At 48.0% G+C, this 22,336-nt stretch overlaps 1 pseudogene; it reads left to right on the top strand.

Moving 5' to 3' along the window:
* Nucleotides 1-16,483: 16,483 nt before the first annotated feature.
* On the top strand, nt 16,484-16,602 carry LOC145347151 (5S ribosomal RNA; annotated as a pseudogene).
* The last annotated feature ends 5,734 nt before the right edge of the window (nt 16,603-22,336 follow it).

The following is a 22,336-nucleotide window of genomic DNA, read 5'->3' as shown; positions in this document are numbered from 1 at the left end:
CCACACAATTACCTAAAGTTTCAAACAAAACAATTCAATGTTTATTCTAATCCTGATTTGTGAACACCAAGCGTAATCCTGGGGTCAGCTTCCATACTTACAACAATGTCTTGTACTGATGTAGCACCATATTTACAACAATGTCTTGCACTGACGTAGCGCCATATTTACAACAATGTCTTGCACTGATGTAGCGCCTTTCGTATCACCTCCCTATAGACATTTCACAGGAGCAATATCAAACAAAATCTGACCCTGAGTAGCGCGATCGTTAGTATTGCTGCCTCACAGCACCAGGGACCTGTGTTCAATTCCCAGCTTGGGTCACTGTCTGTGCGGAGTCTACACATTCTCCCCGTATCTGCGTGGGTTTCCTCCGGATGCTCCGGTTTCTGTCCACAGCCCGAAAGATGTGCAGGTTAGATGCATTGGGCCATGCTAAATTCTCCCTCAGTGTACCCGAACAGGTGCCACAGTGTAGCAGCTAGGGGATTTTCACAGTAAATTCATTGCATTGTTAATGTAAGACTATTTGTGATACTAATAAGTGCACTGAGGGAGAATTTTGAATGGCCAATGGATCTAACCAGCATGTCTTTCAGACTTGGGAGGTAACCAGAGCACCCGGAGGAAACCTACGCAGACTCGGAGAGAATGTACAGACTCCACACATAGAGTAATCCAAGCGGGAATTGAACCCGGGTCCCTGGCACCTTGAGGCAGCTGTGCTAACCACTGTGCACCATTAAACATACAACAGCAGGGTGGCACATTGGTTAGCACTGCTGCCTCACAGGGGCCTGAGTTCAATTCTTACCTTGGGTCATTGTCTGTGCAGAGACTGCATATTCTCCCCATGTCTGCGAGGGTTTCCTCCAGATGCTCTGGTTTCTACCCCGGGTTCAAAGATATGTGGACTAGGTTGATTGGCTAAATTGTCCCTTAATGTCCCAAGGCGTATTGGTTAGGGGAGTTAACGGGGTAAATATGTGGGGTTACTGATATGGATGCTCTGCCAGCGAGTCAATGCAGAGTCGATGGGCCAAATGGCCTCCCTCTGCACTGTAGGGATTCTATGATTTATATTAGGGCAAATATCCAAAAGCTTGGTGAAAGAGGGAAGCTTCAAGGAGTTTCTTAATGGAAGAGAGAGTGGTGGAGTTGGAGAAAGAGAATTCCAGAGCTTGGGGCCCAGGCAGCTGAAGGTATGACTGCCAATGGTGAAGTGATTAAACACAGTAAAAAGTCTGACAACACCAGGTTTTAGTCCAACCTATTTATTTGATAATATTCTCACTAGCTTTCGAGGGGACAGCCTCTTCGTCAGGTGACGAAGTTCTTCACCTGACGAAGAGGCTGTCCCCTCGAAAGCTAGTGAGAATATTATCAAATAAATAGGTTGGACTAAAACCTGGTGTTGTCAGACTTTTTACTGTGTTTACGCCAGTCCAACGCCGGCATACCCACATCATGAAGTGATTAAAATCAGGGCTGCTTATTGAACCAGTATCCACCTTACCCTCAGACAGTGCATTCCTAACCCTAACCATCTGCTGCGCAATGAAGTTTCTCTACATTTCACTTCTGCTTATTTGATTTGTTTAAATCTGTGCCTTCTCGTTCTCAATTTTTTGAGGAGTGGGCACAGTTTCTCTCTATCTCCTCTGTCCAGATCTTTTATTTAATTCATTCATGAGATATGGGCATTGCTGGCTGGCCAGCATTTATTGCCCATCCCTAGTTGCCCGAGGACAGTTGAGAGTCAACCACATTGCTGTGGCTCTGGAGTCACATGTTGGCCAGACTGGGTAAGGACGGCAGATTTCCTTCTTTAAAGGACATTAGTGAACTAGATGGGTTTTTCCAACAACTGACAATGGTTTCATGGTTCATCAGTAGATTCTTAATTCCAGATATTTTTTATTGAATTCAGATTCCACCATTTGCCGTGGTGGGATTTGAACCCGGGTCCCCAGAACATTAGCTGAGTTTCTGGATTAATAGTCTAGGGATAATACCATCGCCTCCTCTTTTATGAATTTCAATAACTCCATGGCTGGGATTTTTCAGCCCTAACCCCAAGGGTGGGGATTCCAGCCCTCCTCGCCCCGCACCACCGCGCTGTGTTTTACTCCAGCAGAGGTGACTCGCTATTGGTTGCTGGTGGGATCTTACGATCCCGCCGATGTCTATTGAATTTTGTGTTGCTCGTCATCCCGCTGCCAGGGGACCCACCACAGGGGACCCACCACAGACCCACCTTTGGTGTTACCGGAGGATCCCAGCGGCGCGGTGGCACAGTGGGTTAGCACTGCTGCCTCACAGCGCCAGGGACCCGGGTTCGATTCCCGACTTGGGTCACTGTCTCTCTCAGTGTCTCTCACTGAGACTCAGCTCATGTTCTGGGGACCCAGGTTCTAGCCCCACCACAGCAAACGGTGGAATTTGAATTCAATTAAAAAAAACCTGTGCGCACATTCTCCCCGTGTCTGAACATAAGAACATAAGAACATAAGAAATAGGAGCAGGAGTAGGCCATCTAGCCCTTCGAGCCTGCCCCGCCATTCAATAAGATCATGGCTGATCTGTCGTGGCTCAGTTCCACTTTCCCGCCCTCTCCCCATAACCCTTAATCCCTTCTCTTATCAAAAACCCATCAACCCGCTTCTTAAAAATATTTAGCGAGGCAGCCTCCACCACTTCAACGGGCAGAGAATTCCAGAGATTCACCACCCTTTGAGTGAAGAAGTTCCTCCTCAACTCCGTTCTAAATCTGTGTGGGTTTCCTCCCACACTCCAAAAACGTGTGGGTTAGGTGGGTTGGTCATGCTGAATTGGTGTTGGGTGGGGGGGGACGGGTGGCGGGCTAGCTAAGATAAATGCATGGGATTATAGAGATAGGGCCTGGCTAGGACTGTGGTCGGTGCAGCCTTGATGGGCCGAACGGCCTCCTTTTCCACTGTAAGGATTCTATGATTCCTGCGGCGGGAAGTGCTGGAAGATCCAGTCCTGAGTGTCGGGCTGGAAAATCCCACCCTGCAGGTGGAAGTGCATCCAACTGAGCCACTGCTGATCTCCCCCTCAGACTACACCCCCCCCCACCCCGCCCCCCCCGAATCCTCAACACCCAGGCTTGGTAATTCCATCCTGTCTCCTCCCTCATGTCACCCCCAGTGTGGCCACAGCCGTCAACATGTCAACCCTTCCCGACTGACAGTGCAAACCAAACTACGCTTCAATTCTAACTAGCCCGAAAAAAAATACCCGCGTGCGCACATTCTCCCCATGTCTGTGTGGGTTTCCTCCCACACTCCAAAAACGTCACCAGCCTCAGTTACCTGGGGCAGCAAGGTGGCACGGTGGTTGGCACCGCTGCCTCACAGCGCCTGGGTTCGATTCCCGGCTCGGGTCTCTGTCTGCGCGGGGTCTGCACCTTCTCCCCGTGTCTGCGTGGGTTTCCTCCGGGTGCTCCGGTTTCCTCCCACAGTCCGCAAGACGCGCAGGTTAGGGGGGCACTGATCTGAACAGGCGCCGGGCTGTGGCGATGAGGGGAACTTTCCCAGTAACCTAATTTATAACTTTATAAGACCCTTGTCAGACCCCACTTGGAGTACTGTGCGCAGTTCTGGTCGCCTCACTATAGGAAGGACGTAGAAGCTATTGAAAGGGTGCAGAGGAGATTTACAAGGATGTTGCCTGGATTGGGAGGCATGCCTTATGAAGATAGGTTGAGGGAGCTGGGACTCTTCTCCCTGGAGAGATGAAGGATGAGAGGTGACCTGATAAGAGGTTTATAAAATGTTGACAGGAATAGATAGGGTGGATTCTCAGAGGCTATTTCCCAGGGCTGGAATAGTCGCTACGAGAGGACACAGATTTAAGGTGCTGGGGAGCAAGTACAGAAGTGATGTTAGGGGTAAGTTTTTCACTCAGAGGGTGGTGAGTGAATGGAATCGGCTGCCGTCGGTGGTGGTGGAGGCGAACTCGCTGGGGTCTTTTAAAAGACTTCTGGATGAGTGTATGGGATCTAATGGGATTGGGGGTTATAGATAGGTCTGTAGGTTGGTAGGTGTTGATGTGATCGGCGCAACTCGTGGGCCGAAGGGCCTGTTTGTGCTGTAGTGTTCTATGTTCTATGTAATTGCTGTGTCAATGTAAGCCTTACTTGTGGCTAAGAAATAAACTTTATCTCCCTCTCCACCAAGCTCCGAGGAATCACCGCACCGCAAAAACCCTGATCATCCCGACTCCGAGCCTCTCCGCAGCCTCAGCTCACTTTGCCTCTCAGCCAGATCTGTATCAGCTGCCTCCCAAACTCCGTCCCTGTTCCATTTGCTGTACATCTCGCCGGTGCGGCACTCGACCACTTTCGCCCTCACTCCAGCACTCCCCCGAAGTCAGCCTTGTCTGGTTAAAAATTCCTGGCTGGCCGCGTGTGTTGCCGTGGCGACACTATTTTAGCTGCTTACGCTCATCTGGGTAGAATGTGACTGATCTGAATGTATTTCCTGTCTGTGTTTACTCAGCCAAGCACTCAGTAACCAAGGAAGTAAAAATACCACAATCAAATAACACTCACACACACTTTACAGAAAGAACTTGCATTTACGTAGCACCTTTTTCAAGGTGTTCCGAAGCACTTTATAGCCAGTGAAGTATTTTTGAAGTCCAGGTCGTGTTGTAACGTCAGCAACAACACATTTTAAAGTTTTAAAGTTTATTTATTAGCCACAAGTAAGGCTTACATTAACACTGGAGTGGAGTTATTGTGAAATGCACAAGACCATAAGACAATGTGGAACTGAGCCACGGCAGATCAGCCATGATCTTATTGAATGGCGGGGCAGGCTCGAAGGGCTAGATGGCCTACTCCTGCTCCTATTTCTTATGTTCTTATAGGAGCAGAATTAGGCCATTCGGCCCATCGACTCCGCTCTGCCATTCAATCATGGCTGATATTTTTCTCATCCCCATTCTCCTGCCTTTTCCACGCAACCCCGATCCCCTTATTAATCAAGAACCGATCCATCTCTGTCTTAAAGACACCCAGTGACCTGGCCTCCACGGCCTTCTGCACAAAGAATTCCACAGATTCACCATTCAAAGGCCGAAGAAATTCCTTTTCATCTCTATTTTAAAGAATTTAGCCTGAGGTTGTTTTTCCTACGAGTGGAAACATCCTCTCCATGTCCACTCTATCCAGGGCCTCGCGGCATCCTGTAAGTTTCAATAAGATCCCCCCTCATCCTTCTAAACTCCAATGAGTACAGACCCAGAGTCCTCAACCACAAGGAGGTTAGAAAGTTCATTTGAAGTACTTGATACATTAGGCCTAGTGAAGATAAGAAAAAAAGAACTAGGAGCCGGAGTGGGCCATCTGGCCCCTCGAGCCTGCTCCGCCATTCAATAAGATCACGGCTGGTCTTTTCATGGACTCAGCTCCACTTACCCACCCGCTCATCATAACCCTTAGTTCCTTTACTCAATTTTATTCAAAAATGTATCTATCCTTGCCTTAAAAACATTCAATGAGGGAGCCTCAACTGCATCACTGGGCAGGGAATTCCACAGATTCACAACCCTTTGTGTGAAGAAGTTCCTCCTCAACTCAGTCATAAATCTGCTTCCCCTTCTTTTGAGGCCATTCCCCCTAGTTCCAGTTTCACCTGCCAGTGGAAACAACCTCCCTCCTTCTACCTTATCTAAAGTTTAAAGTTAAAGTTTATTTATTTATTAGTCACAAATAGGTTTACATAACACTGCAATGAAAATCTCCTAGTCACTACACTCCAGCGCCTGTTCGGGTACACTGAGGGGGAATTTAACATGATCAATGTACCGAACCAGCACGTCTTTCAGAGTGTGGGCGGAAACCACAGCACCCGGAGGAAATCCACGCAGACACGAGGAGAACCGTGCAGACTCCGCATAGACAGTGACCCAAGCTGGGAATCGAACTCAGGTCACTGGTGGTGCGAGGCCACTGTGCCATTGTGCCGCTATCTATTCCCTTCATAATTTTATATGTATATATAAGATCCCCCCCCTCATTCTTCTGAATTCCAATGAGAATAGTCCCAGTCTTCTCAGTCTGTCCTCAGTCACCACCACCAACCAACCAACCAACCAACCAACCCCCCCCCACCCTTTTACAGGTGCACTTTGGAAAGCATTCTTTCTGGTTGTATCACAGCTTGGTATGGGCTCCTGCTCTGCCCAAGACCGCAAGGGACTACATAGGGTCGTGAATGTAGCCCAGTCTGTCATTCAAACTAGCCTCGCACCTATTGATACTGTATACATTTCCCACTGCCTCGGAAAAGCAGCCAGCATAATTAAGGATCTCACGCATCCCGGATATTCTCTCTTCTGTCGGGAAAAAGATACAAAAGTCTGAGGTCACGTACCAACCGACACTCAGTAGCAGCAGTGTGTTCTATCTACAAGATGCACTGCAGCAATTCACCGAAGATTCTTGGGCAGCACCTTCCAAACCGTGACCACTTCCATCTAGAAGGACAAAGGCAGCAGATACATGGGGAACACCACCACCTGCAAGTTCCCCTCCAAGCCACTCACTATCCTGACTTGGAAATGTATCGCCGTTCCTTCACAGTCGCTGGGTCAAAATCTTGGAATTCCCTCCCTAATGGCACGACACATGGACTGCAGCGATTCAAGAAGGCAGCTCACCACCATCTTCTCAAGGGGCAACTAGAGATGGGCAATAAATGCTGGCGAGCCAGCGACACCCACGTCCCACAAATGGATAAAATAATATTGGTGCACGTGGACAAACCGTCTAATTCAGAATCATTAGGACAGGGTGGGAATCCTTATTCTTGACATTGTCTCTAAACTTGACTATTTCAAGCTCCTATACGGCTTCTCATCTTCCCACACTCAATATACTTAAACTCCATTGGCCAATGCCCAAAGTTGCACCAATTTACCCATCATGCCCCTGGTCCTGGGTCTACATTAGTTTTCAGCAACGCCTCGATTTAAAATTCTCATCCTTTAACTCTCAATCCCTTCGTCGCCTCACCCTTTCTATCTCTGTTCTCTCCTCCAGGCCCACAACACACTGAGATCCTGTGCTTCCCCAGTCCGAGGTTCTTTAATTATTCTTCATTTGAATTGTTCGCCCATCGACAACTGTCTGAGTCATGAGATGTTATCGCCCTCTGGTGGCCTGTGGCCAACAGGCAGGTGAGAGTGATCATGCAATGGTTCGATTGTGATTGTACTGAAGAGTGTCGCTTTCACTTAGATGCTGTCGATAATGTGAGCCAGTTTCCATAGAACAGAATGCCGACAGTGCAGAACGAGATCATTCAGCCCATCGAGCCCGCACCCAATTTCCAAAAGAGTATCTCATCCAACCTCCCGCCCTATCCCTGTAACCCTGCGCACTTAGCATGGCCAACCCATTGGGCCCACACATCTTTGGACTGTGAGAGGAAACCGGAGCACCCGGAGGAAACACACGCAGGCCCAGGGACCCAGGTTCGAATCCCGCCACGGCAGATGGTGGAATTTGAACTTAATTTTAAAAAATCTGGAATTGAGAATCTACTGATGACCGTGAAACCATTGCCGATTGTCAGAAAAATCCATCTGGTTCACTAATGTCCCTTTAGGGAAGGAAATCTGCCATCCTTACCCGGCCTGGCCTACATGTGACTCCAGAGCCACAGCAATGTGACTCTCAACTGCTTTCTGAAATGGTTGAGCGAGGCGCTCAGTTCAAGGACAGCTAGGGATGGGCAATAAATGCCGGCCAGTTAATGGTGCCCGTGTCCCACGAATGAATCAAAAAAAGACACGGGAGAGTGTGTGAACTCTACACAGTCACCCTCGGCTGGAATTGGGCTCAGGTCCCTGGCGCTGTGAGGCAGCAGTGCTGATGGGTAAATGGTACTTGGTGCAAGTTAGGACATTAGGCAACAGAGGTTTGGATGGGTTTAAGTGTATCGAGTGTGGGGAGATGAGAAGCCTGGTACTGTGTCACTGTAATAAGTCCTCGGAGGCAGAAGTCCCTTCACCAAAATCCCTTCATTTACAAGTCTGACAGCACCATGCAGAGTGTTTCCAATGAACAGCCTACACTCGGAGTCCCAGAGGAACCGACACGCCTGGGTATGTACAAAGCACGAGGCTGCCTGATTGGCCCATCAATTTGGCCCTCAATCAGGGAGCTCCTATTCTGACAAGCCCGCCTCAGTTACCGATTACGGTAATTACAGCCACCCTGCCACTCCTGGAGATGATCAAACTACCAACCTAAAGGTAAATACCCAAACACAGCCTACTGGTGCTGAAATTCTCTCCCTCCATCTCTCCGCCTCTCTCCCCCTTTCTCCTCTATTGAACCTGCCTCTTCGGTGAAGTCTTCCATCTGAGCTAATATCCCCTCAGTGACTCACTGACAAACTTGTTTGATAATTCTCCCGATTGATTACGCTATATAACTGCGAGCTGTTCCAGGTTGAAATATTTACTATTCATAAAGTGCAGACTGATGTCAATCCATCCTCCAGGAAATACGGCAAACTCGATCTGTAGTCGTGCAGGATATAATTTGATTCAGCGACTGAGCAGCGAGGAAGATTCTCCTCACTCTGTGCACCATTCATTCTCCGTTTGAGAATTGCTGCAAATACCAGACTCACCTTAAAGGGGGTTGGAAGGCCAGGTCCCAGCCAACCTCAGGTTTCCCCGACCTGTGCGAACCAGGAGTGGGCTGCACACATGCAACTCAGCCTTTTTTTTAGCTGTGTGGGTAAAGGCCTGGCGCTGCGGCACCTGGACATGAAGAGGAATGGCACAAAAAAACCTGTCCACCATTGGAAAGAAGTGTCACGGGCAGAGGACAGGGGGGAGGAGACAGGCAGGGGTCCCAAAGAGAGAGGAGACAGAGAGTGACCGGACAGGGAGAGCTCCCAAAGAGAGAGAGGGGGCAAACAAAGAGTTCCAGGTTGGGACAGGAAAAGGTCCCAGTTCGGAATAAAAGAGAGGGTTGGAGAAAGAGGCTACAAACAGGAAAAGGGCTGTGGTTAGCAGGTTTACATGAAGACAGCTCAACAGGAGCCCTGAAGAATAGAATCCCTACAGGTCATTCAGCCCATCAAGTCTGCACCAACTCTCCACGAGTATTTTACCCACACCCGATCATCGTAACCCCATGTATTTACCCTGCTAATCCCCCTAACCTCTACATCTTGGGATATTAAGGGACAATTTAGCATGGCCAATCCACCGAACCTCCACATCTTTCGAGCGTGGAAGCACCTGTGAGGAAACCCACGCAGACATGGGGAGAATGTGCAGGCTCCACACAAACAGTGACCCAAGTGGGGGATCGAGGCCAGGTCCCCGGTGCTGTGAGGCAGCAGTGCTAACCACCGTGCCACCATGATGAAAATGAAGACGGGAATCCCTTGTGAGGGAGACAGAGTTTCAGCAAGATTCGATGACCCATGGTGTTTGCTGAGTGCATTGTTAAGAAATCTGTGGACTTTGTCTTGGTTGCATCTACCAGTTATTATTTAGTGTGGTGTGTCCAATCATAGTTTGTCCATTAGTTCACATATACCTTGTGTTAATTCTGAATGCGGAAGTATAAGATAGATATTGTAAATTGTTTTATCTTTCTGAACTTGGATAGTAAAGATTATATTTGTTTGTTCAAATCTCAATGGAATCGTGTAGCTTCATTCTCATAGAATCATAGAAACCCTAGAGTACAGAAAGAGGCCATTCGGCCCATCAATCTGTACCGACAACAATCCCATCCAGGTCCCACTCCCAAATCCCTGCATATTTTACTGACTAATCCCTCTAACCTACGCATCTCAGGACACTAAGGGGTAGTTTTAGCATGGCCAATCAACCTAACCCGCACATCTTTGTACTGTGGGAGGAAACCGGAGCACCTGGAGGAAACCCACGCAGACACGGGGAGAATGTGCAAACTCCACACAGTCAGTGACCCAAGCTGGGAATCGAACCCAGGTCCCTGGAGCTGTGAAGCAGCAGTGCTAACCACTGGGCTACCATGCCACCCTATAAGCGAGTGTTTAGAGTCTCAAATGCTGTCCACTTTAATCAAACTGTTATTGCTCAGACCAAAATCTCGGGAGTCTGGTCTTGGTTCTGCAATGTTCTAACTATGTTAGGGGTTGTGGGTTTTAAACAAGAAGAAAAGATATGGTTTGCACACGTAGGTTAAAACTAGCAATAGATTTATCCTTGAAGGTCTTGCCAGTACCAAGAGCAAACTGAAAGTAAAACAGCAACCTGTGGCAACACCCTAATGACATCACCATCAAATCATGTGATCAACTCTTAAAGCAATCATTTAAATATATATCTGGGTCATACTATTATACAAGTGGAAAATATTCCATCACACCCTGCTATGTTGATCTAAGTGGTGGAAAGGCAGTGAGGTGAGTGCAGTATATCCAATCCCTGTAATGCTCAAATAGGCATAGCATTTATCTGGATGGTTGGTTTAAGCTTCTAGTTAATTGTTAACGTTAGAATGATCCTATGACTGTAACACGACATTCTGCACTCTCTCATTTCCTTCTCTATGAACGGTGTGCTTTGTCTGTACAACACACAAAGAAACGATACTTTTCAATGTATAATAATACATGTGACAATAATAAATCAAATCAAAGAATATTGATGCTGAAGGAGTCAGTGATGGATATCGGGAGGAATTGGTTTGTTATTCTCTTATTGTTGTTAGTTGTCCCTCGATTTGGGGATTATGATTATTCAGGGTTGTGAGTCGCTGCCATGTGACTGAACTCGCTGATTCTAAAGCAGCAGATCTTAGGGCGGGTGGGGTAGGACACCCCATGAGGTCGTGAGATTCTGAGATACAGAATTCTCTTCCTTTTCTTCCCTTCTGTGCCGCCGCTCTGCAGTGTCTTGACTTATTGAGCGTGTGTGTCATTACGGAGCCTAGCGATAGGCTTGTTAGTGACAAGATGGAGATTTTTAAACCCTCCTTCTGATTTTGTCAGTGAGCTTCCCTTGACAATGTGAGTCACTGTTTGGACCACACCACAGCTTCAGCCTGGAGGCCTCACCCTGATGACGTTGTGACTCAAAGCGTGCTGCAGCTCGATGAACAACTTATCGCCATTTCAAATGATTGGTCGCAAGTTGGCCAAGTGGTATTATCGCCGGGACTTTAATCCAGAAACTGTGCTGATGTTCTGGGGACCCGGGTTCGAATCCCACCAAGGCTGATGGTGAAAATTAAATTCAATAAGAAAATCTAGAATTAAGAATCTACTGATGACCATGGAGCCACTATCGATTGTCAAAAAACACCCATCTAGTTCAGTAATGTTGTTTAGGGAAGGAAATCTGCCATCCTTACCTGGTCTGGTCTACATGTGACTCCAGAGCCACAGCCAGTGTGGTTGACCCTCAACCTGCCTCCAAGGGCAACTAGCGATAGGCAATAAATGCTGGCCAGCCCAGCAACACCCCACGTCCCATGAATAAATTAAAAATGTTCCTCCCTGGTCGTTAATGTCAATGCTGCTACACTTGAAGGAGAGCTTCAGTACGTCTTTGAAGCATTCTCTTTGCGCTTGCCTGGAATGTCGCCTTTCTGAGAACTGAGGAAACAGGACGCTGTCTGGCCATCTACAGGGCACAAGAGGTGCAAGACAGAAAATAGTGTGAGAATGAGAGAAAGTTGGAGTTTTGCAGGGAAAATGAATGGAGAATCCTAGTTACATTTGTACAGATATCTTAACTGTATTTTTTAACCCACCATATTTAATGTCCAGTCCGTTGCTTTGAGTTGATTTGATTTATTATTGTCACATGTATTAACATACACTGAAAAGTATCGTTCCTCGCACGCTATACAGACAAAGCATACTGTTCATAGAGAAGGAAATGACAGAGTGCAGAAAGTAGTGTTACAGTCATAGCTAGGGTGTAGAGAAAGATCAACTTAACGCGAGGTAGGTCCCTTCAAAAGTCTGACGGCAGCAGGGAAGAAGCTGTTCTTGAGTCAGTTGGTACGTGACCTCAGACTTTTGTATCTTTTTCCCGACGGAAGAAGGTGGAAGAGAGAATGTCCGGGATGTGTGGGGTCCTTAATTACGCTGGCTGCTTTGCCGAGGCAGGGGGAAGTGTAGACAGTGTTCATGGATGGGAGGCTGGTTTACATGATGGACTGGGCTTCGTTCACGATCTTTTGTAATCTCTTGGGCAGGGCAGGAGCCCATACCAAACTGTGATACAACCAGAAAGAATGCTTCCTATTGTGCATCTGTAAAAGTTGGTAAGAGTCATAGCTGACATTTCAACAAAAGAGAACAAAGAAAATTACAGCACAGGGACAGGCCCTTCAGCCCTCCGAGCCTGTACCGACTGTGCTGCCCGACTTAACTAAAACCCCCTACCCTTCCGGGGACCATATCCCTCCATTCCCATCCTATTCATGTATTTGTCAAGATGCCCCTTAAAACTCACTACCGTATCTGCTTCCACTACCTCCCCTGGCAACGAGTTCCAGGCACCCACCACTCTCTGTGTAAAATACCTGCCTCATACATCTCCTTTAAACCTTGTCTCTCGCACCTTAATCCTGTGCCCCCCTAGTAATTGACTCTTCCACCCTGGGAAAAAGCTTCTGACTATCCACTCTGTCCACACCTCTCATAATCTTGTAGACTTCTATCAAGTCTCTACTCAACCTCCGTTGCTCCAGTGAAAATAAATCAAGTTTCTCCAACCTCTCCTCATAGCTAATGCCCTCCATACCAGGCAACATCCTGGTAAATCTTTTCTGTACCCTCTCTGAAGCCGCCACATCTTTCTGGTAGTGTGGCGACCAGAATTGAACACTATATTCCAAATGCGGCCTAACTAAGGTTGTATAAAGCTGCAACATGACTTGCCAATGTTTGGACTCAATGCCCCGAGCGATGAAGGCAAACATGTCATCTGCCTTTTTGACTTCCTTCTCCAATTGTATTGCCACTTTCAGTGGTCTGTGTACATGTACACCAGGTCCCTTTGACTATCAATACTCTTAAGGGTTCTGCCATTTCCTGGATATTTCCTATCTGTGTTAGACCTTCCAAAATGCATTACCTCACATTTGTCCAGATTAAATTCATTTGCCATCTCTCCGCCCAAGTCTCCAACTGATCTATATCCTGCTGAATCCTCTGATGGTCCTCATCGCTATCCGCAAATCCACCAACCTTTGTGTCATCCACAAACTTACTAATCAATCCAGTTACATTTTCCTCTAAATTATGTATATATATATATACATATATTCCTTAGTCTTCTGAGAAAATAGAGGCGTTGGTGGGCTTCCTTAACTGTAGAATTGGCATGGGGACCAGGACAGGTGATCAGGACATGTAAAAATGTGAAGCTCTGGACCATGTCTACTTTGTCCCCGTTGATGCAGAGAGGGGCATGTCCTCCTTGTTGATTGCGCAGGAGTTCTTCCTGAATGCTGGTAGACCTGGCAAGAAGGACGCTGGCTTTGTTCGACAACACTCCCACTGAACCCAGAGGCTGCGGCAGAGGCATTGCTGATGACATTTTTTTGATGCTCTTTTATGTGGCTGATTCACAACCCAGATCTCACGGCAGTTCAGGAATGTGGTGATAATGGCTTCGCACACTGAGAGTTTTGTTGACTTGTGGAGGTCTTTGTTGTCAAGCACTCACTGCCGTTGACTGTGGAAGGCACGACTGGCACAGCTGACCCAGTGTGGGACCCCCCTCGTCAGTGGGGGAGTCTTGAAAGAGGAGGCTGCCGAGGCAGCGTTCAACCGATTCCAGACTCTCTCCTCCTATAGAAATGGGAGGTGGGATATTTGATTGACCAGGTCTGGGTTGATACATGGGGAGTGTGGGGGTGGATGGGGGCTGCTGGGCGGGGTGGGGGGGGTGCTGCTGGCAGTGGGTCCCTTTGTTAATATTAATGTAGAGGACAGATTCCTCAATTGCAGAATTAAGAGATCGATACTGGCTTGAAAATCTGGATGTGGCGATGCCGACGTTGGACTGGGGTAAACACAGTAAGAAGTCTCATAACACCAGGTTAAAGTCCAACAGGTTTATTTGGTAGCAAACGCCAGTAGCCTTCGGAGCGCTGCTCCTTCGTCAGGACTTATCTGTCGATCATGCTCGTTCATCTATGGTGGTTAGTTTAGTTTTGGTACAAAGGTGACTGAGGTTAGAGTTTTCCATGTAGGCAGTAAATATTATTGGCACTAGGGGGCAGCTGATGAGATGAACAGCCACTCTTTACTGTAATTAAAGATCCACAAAGCAAATCTTGATACCGTTTAGGGCAGAGTGTCAATAGGGTAGGTTTTAAGGGGTTTCTAAAATGAGGAATAAGAGGTTGAGATGTTTTGGGAGAGAATTCCAGAGCTTAGGGTCCTGGCAGCTGAAGGCACAGGTACCGATGGTGGAGAGAGTTGGATCGGGGATGGTCAGGATCAGCCCAACACTGGGAGGGTGTCGTGGTGGGAGGAGATTATAGAGAGAGGGTGGGGCCAGACCGTGGGCAAATTGGAAAACTTTAGGGTCAGGGCATCTTAATCAGGAGGTCAGAGAGGGCAAGTGAAGATGTGAGGATGTGGGCAGCAGAGGTTTGGATGACCTCGCGTGTATGGATAGACGATCACAGATTAAAGAGAGATTACTGACTGTCATTTAGGGGGATCCAGTGGTACTGTCACTGGAGGAATAATCCAGAGACCCCGGGGCAAGATCTGGTTACCTGGGTTCATATCCAACTGCAGCAACATAAATCTGGAATTAAGAGTCTGATGAAATCATTGTCAATTGTGGTTAAAAACCCTAATGTCCTTTAGGGAAGGAAATCTGCCCTCTCGACCCGGTCTGGCCTACATGTGGCTCCAGAGCCACAGCAATGTGTTAGACTCTCAAGTGCCCTTTGAAATGGAGGACAGTTCGGGAAGGACAATAAATTCTAGCCCAGCCACATCCCTACAGTAAGAAGGCGGCCATTCGGCCCATCAAGTCTGCACTGACCACATCCCATCTAACCCTGTAACCCCAAACATTTACCTTCCTAATCCCCCTGACACTATGGGGCAATTTATCATGGCCAATCAACACATCTTAGGAATGTGAGAGAAAACCAGAGCGTCCGGAGGAAACCCATGCAGACACAGGGAGAATGTGTAAACTCTACATGGACAGTGACCCACGCTGGGAATCGAACCTGGGTCCCTGGCACTGTGAGGTAGCAGTGCTAACCACCGTGCTACCTGCCTTTGTCTTTGTTTAAAATGTTAAGGAGATTTATAATTCACCTTGGTTTTGTGCGAAATGTCTGCAACTTCCTGGAAAACCTCTTAACTGCTTTGATCAGCTGATGGGGAAACTCTGATCCAACATGGATCATGTGTGCGTGAATGCAATAGCAGAACTGGACAAGTTCCAAAACAAAGGATCATGTTTAACTAATCAGTGCTCCAGTCTAAGGGAAGTACTTTATGTTTCAAATGTGGCTGAAGTCAATTGATTTTGAATTAATGTTACACCAGTAACATCTCATTCAGAATGACGGAAATCTCCTCTTGCACAATCAGCGTAGAAATCAGATCACATTTCTTTCTTTTCAAAGGATGTTCAAATTGAACAACAGTTAAACACTAACTGATATTTAAACATCATTAACTGAGACAATTACAAGTGACTAAACACATGGATTTCCTCAGAGTATTGACAGGCAGAGGGATCTGGGTGTACAGGTACACAGTTCACTGAAAGTGGCAACACAGGTGGAGAAGGTAGTGAAGAAGGCATACGGCATGCTTGCCTTCATCAGCCGGGGCACTGAGTTTAAAAATTGGCAAGTCATGTTGCAGCTTTATAGAACCTTAGTTTGGCCACACTTGGAATAATGTGTTCAATTCTGGTCGCCACACTATCAGAAAGATGTGGAGTCTTTGGGGAGGGTACAGAAAAGATTTACCAGAATGTTGCCTGCTATGGAGGGCATTAGCTATGAGGAGAGGTTGGAGAAACTTGGTTTGTTCTCACTGGAGTGACGGAGGTTGAGGGGAGACCTGTTAGAAGTCTACACGATTATGAGGGTCATGGACAGAGTGGATAGTCAGAAGCTTTTTCCCAGGGTGGAAGAGTCAATTACTAGGGGGGCACAGGTTTAAGATGCGAGGGGCAAGGTTTAAAGGAGACGTACGAGGCAGATTTTTTACACAGAGACTAGTGGATGTCTGGAACTCGTTGCCGGGGGAGATGATGGAAGTGGATATGGTAGTGATTTTTAAGGGGCATCTTGACAAATGCATGAATAGGATGGGAATAGAGGGATCTGGTCCCCGGAAGGGTCGGGGGTTTTAATTCAGTCGGGCTGCATGGTCAGTGCAGGCTTGGAGGGCCGAAGGGCCTGTTCCTGTGCTGTAATTTTCTTTGTTCTTTGTTCTTTGCTAGTCTGAAAATGCCCGATCTTGTGTGATCTCGGAAGCTAAGCGGACCCAGGCCTGGTTAGTACTTGGATGGGAGACCGCCTGGGAATACCAGGCGCAGTCGGCTTAAAAAAAATGTCCCTGACTAAGGGCCAAATTGATGGGCCAATCAAGGAACCTCTTGCTCTGTATTTAATCAGGCGTGTCAGTTCCTCTGGGACTCCTAGTGTAGGCTGCTGATTGTACCTGATGTCAGGTTTGTAAATAAAGGGATTTTGGTGAAGGGACCTCTGCCTCCGAGGACTTCCTACTGAGGGATTTGAACCCAGAATCTAAGGGGCAGCAGGATGACTAACTGCGCCACGCTCATTAGAACTGATGACCAACTTTAGATATTTTAAGGGTGCACCAATCAGACATGGCCTTTCGTTCAATCCTGAGAAACCGGTGGCGGGGGTGGGGGTTGGGGGGGGCGGGGGGGGAGGTGGGGTGTGGGGGGGAGGTGATTCTCCTGGAAGTGCTGAATTGGTGAGAAAACTGGACTCGGTCATAACTACAATTTCAGACCTGAATCTCCACCCTCTGTGCACTGCGGAGGTCCCAGTCGTGAATATCATTAAAAACCCAAGGTGGGGTGGGGCCTATTCACACTGGAGTTTGACTCTGGAACTCTGCGCGTGCGCAGTGGCCCCGATCTGTTGGACTTCCCGCTTGTTGGCCAGTCCGATGCCCGCAGTGATGTCCCTCCAGCCTCTCCCACAGCCCGATTGTGGCCTCCATGACAATTCTTGGACCGTCCCAATCCTCCCATCCGGGAGCACCCCGATGTCCAGCCCCCCGCACCCAGAAGTAGCAACTCCCCCACCCCCTCGTCCTGGCAGGAACCCCCTCCCCATTAAGACCCCCTCCCCCGGGAGACAGGCCCCCCCCCCCACCCCCCCAGTGATGTGGAGCAGGCCTCCCCACCTCGGCAGACCACCCACCCCCAGCCCGCCCCGATCACTGGCCTCTCTCCAGCCCAGACCAATCCCCGTGCAAAGTGACAGCAGGTCCCCCCACCCCTGCTGACCGTCCCCAGACCCTGCCCGTAATAGCCTTACCCTTTGGCACTGCATCATGCCCAATAGGCAGTGCCAAGGCGCCCCCCCCCCACCCCAAGCATGGGCACTTTGCTCCTTGGGCAGTGCCATGGGCACAGGCTGGCACTGCCAGGGTGCCCATGCCCAGGGAGGACCTCCCGCCACCTGACCCCCTGGGAGGGCCCCGATTGCCCCCACCACCCCCACTTTCATTCCAGCAGGGTCTCCTGCTACTTCTCCGAACATGGGGCGCTCCTCTAAACCCTGCCTGGATGGAGTACTCCTGGCGGGGTGGGAGACGCTATAAGTTCTGTGCCGGGCCTGATAATCACATGTAAAATACAGTAAAAATAAAGATGTGGGGATGCCGGCGTTGGACTGGGGTGGACACAGTAAGAAGTCTCACAGCGCCAGGTTAAAGTCCGACAGGTTTATTTGGTAGCAGGAACTTTTGGAGCGCTGCCCCTTCATCGGGTGGGTGTTAAATCTTAAAGAAGCATTTAAATTACTTATCTCCCTTCCCGCCAGTTTCCAGTGCGGTCTCACCCGTGCCTGTTCCCTGGCTCTGGGAGGCTGGCGTGCGTCGGGAACGCACACACGAATCCCGTGAAACGGGTGGATCTCCCGACCTAACCCGCCAGAAAATTTGCGGGTCGCATTGGGAGAATCGACTCCCCCCCTCCCCCCGCCCACAACCCCCCCCCCCCCCCCCCCCCCCCCTCCTGCTTTCCCTATCGTTGGACCCGGGATTGTCCTGGGACAACTTCGCCAACTTTAAAAGCAACTTTGCCACAAGTTTCCACCTCAGGGTACAAATTACTTCTCATACCAGCCAGGTAAATGATTCTTTGCCTTCTCTCTCTCTCTCTCTCTCTTTTCTTTTTATTCACTTGTCACAGATGCTGCCAGACCTGCTGAGCTCGTGTCCCAGCGCTTCCTCTTTCTGTTTCAGATCTCCGCCGCTTTGCTCCGATTTATATGTATATCTTAACTTGCGTGTGCGCTCACCCTGAAGCGATCACGACGATCTCCATCAGGAGGCCTGCAGGATCGCTGGCAGCAACGTTTTTGGCGACCTTTGTTACAGCTGGGAAGAAACTATTTTGTTTTGGAAGTGGCGGACGCATTTTCTTGTCGGGGATTCCTCTCAAGGCTAGTCCCTGGTCACGCTACAATAACAGATTCTCAGGCGCATTCTGCAGGAGTAGCAACCAACCGCTCGTACTGACGCAAAACTTGATAAATATCGTCTGAGCTTGTGCTGAACAGACAAAAGGACTATCCGAACTCTGCAAATGACCTCCGCAGTCATAACTTTTCATGAATAACAACTTTATCTTTCCACTTCAGGACTGCCACGTTTGCCGCTCGGAGGAGACAAAGTTGTCGCTGCAGCGATGAGTAATTGTTATTGATCTGCGCTGTGGTAATGCTGAGTGTCAGGGAGTTTCCAAACAGGATTATTTGCTCTGTAGATGTGGAGTGGATGCTTCCTCTTGTGGGGCACTCTAGGACAAGAAGTCATCGTTTTAAGATAAGGGCCATCAAATTTAAAACAGAGTTGAGGAGAAATTATTTCTCCCAATAGAACACAGAACATTACAGCGCAGTACAGGCCCTTTGGCCCTCGATGTTGCGTCGACCAGTGGAACCAATCTAATGACCCTCTAACCTAAACTATTCCAATGTTATCCATATGCCTATCCACTGACCATTTGAACGCCCTTAAAGTTGGCGAGTCCACAACTGCTGCAGGCAGGGCATTCCACACCCTTACTACCCTCTGAGTAAAGAACCTACCTCTGACATCCGTTCTATAATTACCACCCCTTAATTTAAATCTATGTCCCCTCGTGTTAACCATCACCATCTGAGGAAAAAGGCTCTCACTGTCCACCCTATCCAATCCTCTGATCATCTTGAATGCCTTAATTAGGTCACCTCTTAACCTTCTTGTCTCTAATGAAAATAACCTCAAGTCCCTCAGCCTTTTCTCATAAGACCTTCCCACCATACCAGGCAACATCCTGGTAAACCTTCTCTGCACCCTTTCCAATGCCTCCACATCTTTCTTATAATGCGGCGACCAGAACTGTACGCAATACTCCAAGTGCGGCCGCACCAGAGTTTTGTACAGTTGCAACATGATCTCACGGCTCCGAAATTCAATCCCTCTACCAATAAAAGCTAACACACCGTACGCCTTCTTAACAACCTTATCAACCTGGGTGCCAACTTTCAGGGATCTATGCACACATACACTGAGATCTCTCTGCTCATCCACACTACCAAGAGTCCTTCCATTAGCCCAATACTCTGATATCCTGTTACTTCTTCCAAAGTGAATCACCTCACACTTTTCCGCATTAAACTCCATCTGCCACCTCTCGGCCCAGCTCTGCAGCTTATCCATGTCCCTCTGCAAACTGTAACATCCATCCTCACTGTCTACAACCCCTCTGACTTTGGTTTCGGTTGTAAATCTGTGGAATTCACTACCCCAAAGTGCGGTGGGTGCTGGGACAGTGAGTAAATTTAAGGAGGAGTTAGACAGATTTTTAACTGGTAATGGGTTGAAGGGTTATGGGGAGAAGGCAGGAAAATGGGGATGAGGAGCATATCAGCCATGATCGAATGGAGGAGCTGACTCGATGGGCTGAATGGCCTAATTCTGTTTCTATATTTTATCGACTTATTTCTTGGATCACGGCTGCAGAGCCAACACACCAACAACGGTGCAAAGTTTAAATTTTTTGCCAAGGTATAAACCCATCATAAAAACATAGAGACATAGAAACTAGAGGCAGGATGAGGCCATTTGGCCCTTCGAGCCTGCTCCGCCATTCATCTTGATCACGGCTGATCATTGAATTCAATATCCTGATTCCTCCCTTCCTCCCATAACCCTTGATCCCTTTAGCCCCAAGGACTATATCTAATTTCTTCTTGAAATCAGACAATATTTTGGCCACAGCTACTTTCTGTAATGGTGAATTCCACACATTCACCACCCCCTGGGTGAAGAAATTTCTCCTTTTTCATTTCTTTTGATTTTTTGATTTGATTTATTATTGTCACATGTACTACTGTACAGTGAAAAGTGTTGCTCCTTGCGCGCTATACGGACCAAGCATACTGTTCATAGAGAAAGAAAGGAGAGGGTGCAGAATGTTGTCTTACAGTCATGGCTAAGATGCAGAGAAGGATCAACTTAGTATAAGGTTAGCCCATTCAAAAGTCTGACAGCAGCAGGGAAAAAGCTGTTCCTGAGGCAATTGGTGCGTGACCTCAGACTTTTGTATCTTTTTCCCGATGGAAGAAGGTGGAAGGGAGAATATCTGGGGTGTGAGGGGTCCTAAATTATGCTGGCTGCTTTTCCCAAGGCAGCGGGAAGTGTAGACAGGTGTCAATGGATGGGAGGCTGGTTTGAGTGATGGATTGGGCTTCATTCATGACCCTTTGTAATTTATTGCGGTCTTAGAACCTAAACATAGAATATTACAGCACAGTACAGGCCCTTCAGCCCTCGATGTTGCACCAACCTGTGAAAGCAATCTAAAGCCCGTCTCACCTACACTATTCCAATATCATCCATATGTTTATCCAATGACCATTTAAATGTCCTTAATGTTGGCAAATCCACTACAGCTACAGGCAGGGCATTCACGCCCTTACTACTCTCTGAGTAAAGAACCTACGTCTGACATCTGTCCTATATCTATCATCCTTCAATTTAAAGCTATGTCTTCTTGTGCTAGCCATCTCCATCTGAGGAAAAAGGTTTACACTGTCCACCCTATCTAATCCTCTGATCAGCATGTACGCCTCTATTAATTCATCTCTTAACCTTCTTCTCTCTAACGAAAACAGCCTCAAGTCCCTCAGCCAGATTATTGCGTCCAGAACTGTACGCAATAATCCAAGTGCGGCCGCACCAGAGTTTTGTACAGCTGCAACATGACCTCATGGCTCCAAAACTCAATCCCTCTACCAATAAAAGCTTGCCCTCTTAAGTATGCCTTCTTAACAACCCTATCAACCTGGGTGCCAACTTTCAGGGATCTATGGACTTGGGCAGATCAGGAGCCATACCAACCAGATACAACCAAAAGAGTTATTTCTATGAAGCATCTGTAAAAGTTGGTGAGTCGTAGCTGACATGCCGAATTTCCTTAGCCTTCTGGGAAAGTAGAGGCGTTGGTGGTCTTTCTTAACTATAGCGTCAGCATGGCGGGGGGAGCCAAGACTCCTCACCTGTGTCCTAATGGTTTTACCCTTTCTTCAAACTATGACCCCTAGTTCTGGACTCCCTCACCATTTGGAACATTCTGTCTAACTCTGTTAGAATTTGAGAAGTTTCTACGAGATCCCCTCTCACTCTTCTAAACTAATAAAATATAGACCTAACTGATTTCGTCTCTCATCATATGACAGACCTGCCGTCCCAGGAATCAGCCTGGTAAGCTTTCGCTCTACTTCCTCTGTAGCAAGGACATCCTTCCTTAGGGCAGATAAAATGCAGCACATTGTAAGGTGTGGCAGAAGAGAACCCTCTCTCCCAGTCTGTTGGACTAAAGCCAAAATTTTCCAGTTGCACCCATGGTGAGGTTTGTAGCAGGTGACACGGATTGTTTGACGGCCTGGAAAAGGTCTGCAGGCTTTGGGTGGGAGTTTTCAGTCATATGGCAGACAGGTCTGTTTTCCTGGCTCAGTTGGTGAGCCACCGTGACGGGGGAGGGGTTACCCCTATACCCTATATGTGACCTTGCTCCCTTTTCCTTC

The sequence above is a fragment of the Carcharhinus amblyrhynchos genome, chromosome 8 (assembly GCF_965287045.1).
Source record: "Carcharhinus amblyrhynchos chromosome 8, sCarAmb.v2.hapA, whole genome shotgun sequence".
Lineage (NCBI taxonomy): Eukaryota > Metazoa > Chordata > Chondrichthyes > Carcharhiniformes > Carcharhinidae > Carcharhinus > Carcharhinus amblyrhynchos.
This window is presented reverse-complemented; position numbering and strand designations above follow the sequence as displayed.